Source organism: Moschus berezovskii, chromosome 5 (genome assembly GCF_049115385.1).
Source record: "Moschus berezovskii isolate FMDL1 chromosome 5, NW_MosBer_1.0, whole genome shotgun sequence".
NCBI classification, from domain to species: Eukaryota; Metazoa; Chordata; class Mammalia; order Artiodactyla; family Moschidae; genus Moschus; species Moschus berezovskii.
In genome coordinates, this window is record NC_142464.1 from 23,101,562 (window position 1) to 23,111,087 (window position 9,526).

The window sequence follows — 9,526 nt, forward strand, 5'->3', positions numbered from 1 at the left end:
CTTATCCTTTACACCCTCCAGTATTGAGATTTATCCACCATCTTTCTGCTTAGTTACAAGAGCCTTTGCAGTTTGTCTTTGCCTACTTGGCATTTCAGTAGCTATAATATTTAATGACATGACTTTGTCAATGTAGAGATTGCATTATTCTCTTCTAAATAATTTGTAAACTCACATTTATTATTTACATATGAAAAGATAATTCCTGGAGTAACTAAAGTTGACATTTATGGTAGAACACAATAGCATGGAACTTAGAGTACCTATAAAAAAACAAATATTAACATTCTGAGCCAAATATTTTATTTAACTATGGAAAGCTAGTTCTTTCCATAATTATCATAAGACAGTCTTTTTCAGCCAGCTATAAATACTGACTTTCACAGGCTCTGATGCTTATTTCATTTGGTGGTTCAAAGAAGTCTTTTAGCTATTTAGCTTCATACAGCTGATTTTTCTATTCAGACAGATTATACCATCTACTACAATATGGAATGATTTACTAGCAAATTTCTTTCTTTTAATTTTTCCCTTATTTAGCCTTCTAAGAGTTCCTGCTGTTAAACTAAAGTAATTCCTTTACCTAAATATTTTTGCATTCTATTATAATATTTCCCCATCTGGTCTCTCTTAGCTAGAAATCATTTTATCAACTTATAGGAATATTTGTCTTTATTTATGCTGCACATGTACCCACTATAATGTTTATGCTGCAATGCATGATATGCTTCGGGTAAACAATTATGATACTATTTACATTATGGAGATACTCAGGGTTTCTCATTTTTCAGCATAACATTTATCATTTGTTCCTAAAAATTTGCTACCACCTTTATCGTTAACATAATTGTTAATATTTTCCTCCAGACATCTACAACCTCACAGACACTCCCTTGTGCTTATTAGTGAGCATTTATCATTAGTGATATTGGCCACTGTTAGCCTGTTCTTACTGTGGGTCATTTATTTAATGATGAGTAAACAGTGAAGTCAAGTATATGTGTCTACCATTTTGAGTCATCCTGTTTAGAATTTTTGTTAGAAGAGTTCCTATGCTTCCTGTTTCTACAACCACTTTTTATTAATTCTATTTGTAGTTGCCTCTTCCTCTGTTCATCCCTTAAATTGAAGTCTTTCCAAGGGTTCCTTCCTAGGTCTATTCTGTCTACCGCCTCTCTAAGTGACTTCACATAGCCCTGTGACTTGGGATTCCTACCTCTCTCCTGACTATTTTATACGCATATCCAACTGCTGCCACTTGGCTGTCCATAACCACCTCAGATTCAGCCATCTAACTGAGTTCATCATCGAAACCAACTACCTGCTTCCTTCTAGTATTCCCTCTACCATCCTCCAGTTGCTCAAGGTAGCGACATAGGACTCTGCTCCTCTATCTTCTGCGTGTTCTCAACAAAGCTACAAGTCTTGTGAATCTTACCTCCTTAAATCACATGAAACTATGAATTTGTCGCGGAGAAGGCAATGGCAAGCCACTCCAGTGTTCTTGCCTGGAGAATCCCAGGGACGGGGGAGCCTGGTGGGCTGCCGTCTATGGGGTCGCACAGAGTCGGACAAAACTGAAGCGACTTAGCAGCAGCAGCAGCAGCAGTTCTAGAACATAGTCCTTCAACCGGACTACTGTACATTCTTAGTCACTCAGTCGTGTCCTACTCTTTGCAACCCTGTGGACCGTAGCCTTCCAGGAGCCTCTGTCCATAGGATTCTCCAGGGAAGAATTCTGGAGTGGGTTGCCATTCTGTTCTCTAGAGGATCTTCCTAACCCAGAGATCAAATCCGGGTTTCCTGCATTGTGGGTGGATTCTTTGCCATCTTAGCCACCAGGGAAGCCTGTAACATTTTCCTAAATGATCATCCTATCTGATTTTATTATGGCTCTGCCAACCCCTGACCCCTCATTCACCAGGCTGGGGAGTCTTCCATGACTCTGCCAACTGAGTGTTGCTGCTACTGCTGCTAAGTCACTTCAGTCGTGTCCGACTCTGTGTAGGTGCACATTTTATTTCCTTTGCAGTCTTTCCACTTCTCCATCATAATGGTTATCACTTCCTATCTTTACTGCCCACTTATTTTTCCCTATTTCCCCACTACACATTAAACCTAGTGACCTTGGGGTCTTACTCACCATGCAATCCCCAGGGCCTAGCACAGTGAAGACTGCACAGGAGGCACTCAGGAAATGCTTCTTAAATATTGCCGTGTGCTAGTCAGTTTTTCAACTTTCTGATATTTAAACTATAAAACCAGTAGAGAGGAATTATAAACATGTAAATTTCATGATGACAAAGTCTAAATCAGAATTCCTAGATTAAGTTTCTGGCTCTATCATTGCCTTATTGCATACTTTTGACAAAACACAAAATTTTCTCAGTATAATGTAATCGTATAACACTCAGTATTACTGAGTATACAATAAAAATGACAATAGCATCTTGTATTTAATGGCTTCCAAGTAGTTAGCAGCATTTCTTATGAATTATGTATTTGCCCTCCATCCCTCTGGGGCGGGCCAGCATCTTTCCTCGAGAAGGCAATGAAGGGAGAGAGAGTTCCTCCTGTAATGCAATCTGAACCCTAGTCCTGGGTGGTTACCTTCTTCACAGAATGTGGGGAAGATTCATGAAGTTGTCTAAGTCTTTATGCCCAGGAAAATGGGTTATAAAAAGGAGTTTTATACTCTTGTATATCCAAGTTCTTAAGCCCTCAAAAATCTTTAGGGGTGAAAATGAGTACAAATTATTCCAGTATTTCAGCTGATTCCTGGGCTCTTTCTTCATGTTTTTCTGGAGATAGATTTTTTTTTTCCACACCCACTCAAACCATCTGTGTACCAGGCAAATTTTCTGAGATGTAAAAACCAAGTGAAATATGTCCATTCCATTTATTTAGAAAGGACTAGAAGCAATGATCCTGTGGAAGAACGGCATGTGTAATGCTAAAGTGCCCTCTCTGTGTGAACAGCTAGGGTGGCCTGGCAGTTACGGTCACACAAACCTGGGTGTGCAGACACACACTCGGCCCTGGTGCTTTCAGACTCGCCCTCCAAAGACTTCCTGCAGGAAGCAGGGTCAGCCCAGGGTGTGTGTGTGACCCGGGGGTCTCCCCTGTGAGATCAGTTTCTTTACCACTGTCCAGTGGTAACATTTCTTAAAGTTTTGTGCCAGGTTTACATTCTACCTCATATTGTGTCAACATTTGCTTTATTTTAAAATGTTTCAAATTACTTACCATTGGGAATTCCCTGGCAATCCAGTGGTTGGGACTCCACAGTTCCACTGCAAGAGGCACGGGTTCAATCACTGGTCAGGGAACTAAGATCCTGCAAGCTCCACAACCAAAAAAAACAAAATTACCATTCATTAAAATTGACTCTTAAGGAAGAGGCACCACATTTATTATTGTCTTTAAGCTCTCCACAGGACACTGTCATCGTGCTCTTGTTTAAGCATTATCCCAGTTTGTAAAGCACAGAGTCCTAGGATATTGTAGACCAGGCCGTGAGTTTTCTGTTAGAATTCATGAGAACTGTCCACCTGTCTCCTTTCTACTTGACTGCATGTAAGCTCCTGAAGTCCTTTTGGCTAGGTTGCTAATGAAATCTTTCAAATGTTGTTCTAAGTACCTAATTGGCTGCATGTCCACAGTTACGATGATTGAGGAATATAAAATCAGCTTCCTCAGAGATTTTCTGTTTGAGAAAAAGGGTCTGTCTGAGATGGGAATCACCTATCCACTTCTCTCTAGATCTTACTGGCAACTGGAAACCAAACTAAGTTCTAAAACTTAATGCTTTCTTGGTAAGCATTTAGAAAATATAATCAAACAGCAAGCTGGTCATGCTCAGATATGAGTAAAAAAAAGTGACTTATTTATACATGCAAATTTCAAAACATTTGTAAGATCTACCATGTGTGCTGTTAAAAAGGTTTTTTAATTTTCAATTATTTTTGTTAGATAATCCTGTTTCAAGTGACACTATGATTTATCGCCACTAATCAAGATTCCGATCCCTCATAGACTTCTTGTTTGTATCTGTTTTTGTTCTTTGTTACATAAATATGAGGTTTATATATAAAATTCTGACTGTGTAATATAGGGCTAATGAGTCACAGATGGAAAGATGCTGGCACGTAACCATCTAATAACATTTTAAACTCATATTCCATAGTAAAACAAAAGCAAATTGTACACATCTGTTTTCCAACTCGTAGCATTGCTGAATTTGTGGAGAGTCTATGTTTAAAGAACTTTGACTTGAGGAGAACAAAAAGAGGCTATGGGTCACCCTGAAACTACCCAGCCCCCTAGTAGCCTTATCGGAAAGGATTTTGCAAAAGCGATGTGATGTCCTCGGCTTTGCTTCCTCAGAAGTCCCAGCTCTTAAAGGAGGAGAACCGAGGGCATTAGGGCTGAAGAGCTGTCTCAGACTACAAACATAATTTTATTGGCTCTCTTAAGAAAAAAAGATTCCTAATAAGGGGAAATAGGGGAGAAAATATACCAAAACTAATAAAATTTAAAAACTAGAAAATTTCTGGCTTTTTCGAAAAATATCCTTAAAACGGATTTGGGTGGGAAGTGGGGAGAGAGAGGAGTAAACATAGGAAGGAATCTTGCACACGCTCAAGGCCATATATCGTCGTGGTTGTTGTTTACTTTTTGTATGGTAAACGGATTCTGCGTGGGGGAAAAAGATTGGAATACAAGCCCCTGGTATCCCATGTCATTGAAAAAGAAATAGAACACAGGCAAAATTTCTCTCTCAGACCTACCCAATTGATAAAGCCTGTAAGGACAAATTAGTACAAGCTAGTAAAGTTCAGGCCCTTTAAAACATCTCTCCCTCGTTCTCCTCTGTTAAGGAATTCAAAACCACTTTTCTGCTTCAAGGGGGTGTGTGAACTGTCAAGTTCTCTTGGAAAAGTTACGTGACAGAAACGATTACTGCAGAGTGTGACCATAAATCCCCCTGACACGAAATCCGCATGTTATAAGAGACAGATTTCCATCCACCACCTCTGCAGGAATTCCTGAGACAGGAAAGACCTGAGAGTCATCATATGATTGGAGAGAGAAATTTTGATATGTGGGTGGTAAGACTATATTTTGTGAGGCATACTGCAGTTATTCAGAGGAATACGTCTGATTTGACTGCAAAATTCTGTTCACTGTTGTCCAGAAAAAGATTTAATACATGTATATCCTGAGTTGTAAACAGAATTCCAGTAGAAGGAAATTATAGTGTTGTGTTCGTAATAGAGTCTGTAGTTAACTCCATTCTGCACTAACATTTTATATGTAAGAGTCCAGAAATCTTGAGTATATACGTGGAATCCCAGTGGACCTGAGTTCTCTAGCTGACCATTCCCTTGAAGAAATGCTTGGCTTGGGGACCTCATGTATCTGATTTTGTTTAGGGTGTGTCAAACAAGGCAAGACTTAGAGCCGGGATGGGGTGGCTTTAGGTACATGCTTGTTTTGTTTGTCCACCAGTGGAATGTCTGTGTGACGTGTTGTGTCGTGTTGTTTTGGTGTTGTGCCCTGTATATAGGGTCTGCCAGGCTTCCCCACAGTTGCTGCTCTGCACAGTAATCAGATCCTCACCGTCAAGGTTTGTGGTTGGCACCCATGCCTGCTCAGTCAGAGCCCGCAATCAGCATAAGAGTGAGCAAGAACAGCTCAACTGGCTTGCCGAGTCCAGTCGCTCCCTTTCATCCCGCACAGCAGATCGTCGGGCATCCAGGACCTCACCTCCATCAGTGAGATCAAATGTATATTAAAAAGGAGACTCTTAACCCCGAAAGAGGGGAGGATATTGACGTCGAAGAAAGGCAGGCAAGCTCTCATAGGCTGTGCCATGCCTTGGTAGTCTGATTGGCATGCATCACCATGCTCTGTGATAGCTTTCAGTACATCAGATAATCCTAAATACTCTGGACTTTGGGCATCAATAAGGTGACAGTCGCGTTCATGCCACATTATGCTGGTTGATGAATCTGACAGAAATTGAACTGGCACTTTGTCTCTGGACTTTCTGCTCAGAGAACAGGTGACTCGAGGTTACCTGCTTCTCTATATACAATGTTTAAAAAGACTCAACACCCACAGCAAAAAAAAAGATTCATTTCTAACTAAAAATCTGGTTTCACCACCCCATTTCAGGGTTATGGTTCTTTCAAGAAGAGCCAGAGAGTCCGATGTCAGACACAAGTACCAGTTCTGTTTTGCTGGATGGTTATTATAAGTCTAATGTGTGTATCTTTATTTCTTCCTTGGGGTCTTCTGATGCCTATTCTTCAACTCTCTCACCTCTGAACTCCAACCTTTGACCTCACCTGACTGATCAGATGGTGTTTCCTAAAATCAATCATGGGTTTCTCTCTGCTGATCAGCAGCTCATTAAACGCCGCCTGATTAAGGTAGTGCTTATTCTTGCTCAAGTTGGATTTCTCCTTTACATTCAATTTTTACTCTGTATACTGTTGCTTAACTATTTATCTTTCATGGGTGGGGTGTGGGTGGCGAGTATTTATTTTTAAATATACTAATGCGAAATTATGTTTCATGAGCTGCATTTGTTTGAAATGTATATGAAAATACCCAAAGCAAAAGGTCTAGAAAGCCTAATTTTTTCTTAAATGAAGAAAAAGGAAAACAGCTTTAAAATTATATCCAGCGATAGATCCAGTTTCTAAGCTCTCTAGCTTTGGTAATGTATAAATTATTTCTCAGCATGACTAGAGCCTTGTGTGTCTTAATTTTATAGGTTATGAAAAAGTAGATATTTGTCCAATTATAAATGCAGCCATTTTATTAAGCAAGGTGAATATAACCGATGCAGCATTGTCATGGATAAAGTTATGCAGAAGTTTTCCGCCAGCTCTGATGTAACAATAACATGCACACTTCTTCCAAGAGCTGAGGGTGCTGGTTCCTGAGCTTTGATTTCAACAGTGTCTACTCAGCTCACCCAGCATGAATATTTATTTGCTTCCTGCTGGCAGGCAAATTGCCTACAGGCTTTACATTTCTGGTTGTTCGGGTTCTTTTTATAGTATAAACGTGGATTAGATAATACAAATTTAAAGTATTGAAAAGAAGAGCTGGATCTTTATCTCTCACAGTTATTGTTGGTCTGTCCCCTTCCCTTCTGCAGGGCGACCAAGGTCAGGCTGGGCCGCCAGGCCCTCCAGGCCCACCGGGCCCAAGAGGGCCGCCTGGGGACACAGGGAAGGATGGCCCCCGCGGAATGCCAGGCGTGCCCGTGAGTTGCTTTTTTGAATCAGTTGTTCTCACTGGGTTTGTTTCCTTTGAAGCACTGAGAATTGGGGTGGAGTTGGGGACGAGGGAGTGGTGAAGGTCAGGTGAGTGGAGTGGGTTGAGGGAACTGGGATGATAGGAAAGTCACCGGTCAGAGAGGGCACTGCCAACAGGATTCTGCTCCACACTCAACCCACTGGGCACACATGCAAACCACAGGAGAGGCCTGGAAACAGTAACTGACGTGGTGTTCAGGTAAGCTTCAAGAAACCTGTGGTAGAGATGCCTGATCACACGTGTCCTGACTGCCATAGAGGACCTCAAAACCTTTGGTTTAAATGGAAGACCAGCTTGAAAAACTATATGGGAGATTGGTAATATTTCCCAAAGGACCAAAACAGAGACAATAAAGTTCTATGCAATTTACAGAAAGTGAAAGAGGTAAATCATCCTAATGTTTAATCCCTTGCAAGTAATTGCTAATAAAACAGTGAAATTAATGGTTAAAACAACAGCATTTACGATTTGACTATCATTTGTCCTTTGCGTGTGAAGCTTATGAATAGAAATGACTTAGCCATCTAAGCACTTTGATCTAAGTACTAATTTACTAAGTACTTACTTACTTAGATTGGTGAAGTGTCAATAATAGAGTAACACAAGACATCAGATAAATGATTTAGTTTTGTAGAGGCAAGTCAGTGATTTAAAGAAATACATGGAAAAGGTCAAAAGTTTGTACACTTATGACTTTTGGACCTGAAGTTCAGGTTTATTGCTGAATTAAGCTATTTATTTAATATATTGCTTTAACTTATTTTCATTAGCGTTTTCACAGTACATAGGTAATAATAAGATATTAATCCACAAAGTAGAGAAAATTGAAAATAAAGGTAACCAAAAAAGAAAAATCTGCCATAGTCATTAATGTTTGGCATATTTAATTTTTATATTCATATATTTATGTATGTGTTAAATGACTCTTTTTTTTTAAAGAATATAGGGTACCTTAAACCTTTTCTGAGACAACCCCCTCTGCAAAAACTGCGGTAAATTTATCTTATGAATAAAGTTGACTTTCAGCATAATTTTCTGGTTGTTAGGACTGCTTTCACTGGACCATCAGAGGTAGAGGTTTCATCTCAAAGGTCTTCTTTTTTTCTAAGGTCTCACTTTTTCTTAGGATGAAACCCCAAAAGATAGAGAAAGCCATAGCTGCTTTACAATATAATCACTCCTACTAGTTTTATTTAGAAAACCTTCTTGGCATAGTTCTTAAATTTCTGCAGTAAGTAACATGGACTCATCATAGTAAATCTTAAAATGTTTATAAAATGCATTTGAAGAAAGAACATCAGTACTCTTTAAATTTCATTATGTTTGCATTCCTCTCTTTAGCCTTAGAAGTATGTATTTACATTCTCAATCCCCAGTGGATATTGTGAAAAAGAAAAAAAAAAAAAGATTGACATTGGTTTGTACTGTTTACAGCATTAATAAAATTATCATTATTCTTTTTGAAGGGTGAACCAGGGAAACCAGGAGAACAAGGCTTGATGGCAAGTATCTGAATTTATCTTTTCCTATGTTGAAAAGAATGGAAAGACAAGTTACTCAAAGCTGTGGTCAATATTGTGTGTAACAAATGTATCTATTGTGTAACCTATAACAAAAAAGAGTAAGAATTAGTAAAAGCTAAAAGACTAATAGTGATAACTGAATCACTTTGCTGCACACCTGAAGCTAACACAGCATTGTAAGATAACTATACTTCAACTTTTTAAAATGGTAAATGTGTGTGTGTGTGCACGCACGTGCCAGTGCTCGCTTAATTACATCCGACTCTTTGCAACCCCATGGACTGTAGCCCACCAGGCTCCTCTGTCCATGGGATTTCTCAGGCTGGAATACTGGAGTGGGTTGCCACTTCCTCCTCCAGGAGATCTTCCCGACCCAGGAATCGAACTTGCATCTCCTGTGTCTCCTGCATTGCAGGTGGAATCTTTCCCCACTGAGTCATTAGGGAAGCCCTGGACTCCTTTAAAATAAACAAGCAAAAAAGTGATAGACTCTGTTCTTCACATGGTAAGGATAGCATGAAAACACATCTACAGAACTGATACAGGAGGAAAAAAGGAGGGAGGTTCCAGGTGAAGCAAGTGGCAAAGAACACTGAGGAAGACTTCTATAAGAGAGGTGAGACTCAGGGATACGCCTGTTAAACAGAAAAGAGACGTCAAAAGAACCA

The 9,526-nt window shown here is 39.7% G+C and overlaps 1 long non-coding RNA gene across 1 annotated transcript; it reads left to right on the forward strand.

Annotated features, from left to right (window-relative positions):
* Positions 1-5,570: 5,570 nt before the first annotated feature.
* Positions 5,571-8,826, forward strand: LOC148777801 (uncharacterized). Its single transcript, XR_016037412.1, has 3 exons — positions 5,571-5,629; positions 7,175-7,282; positions 8,802-8,826. It is a non-coding gene; the product is annotated as an uncharacterized LOC148777801 (long non-coding RNA).
* The last annotated feature ends 700 nt before the right edge of the window (positions 8,827-9,526 follow it).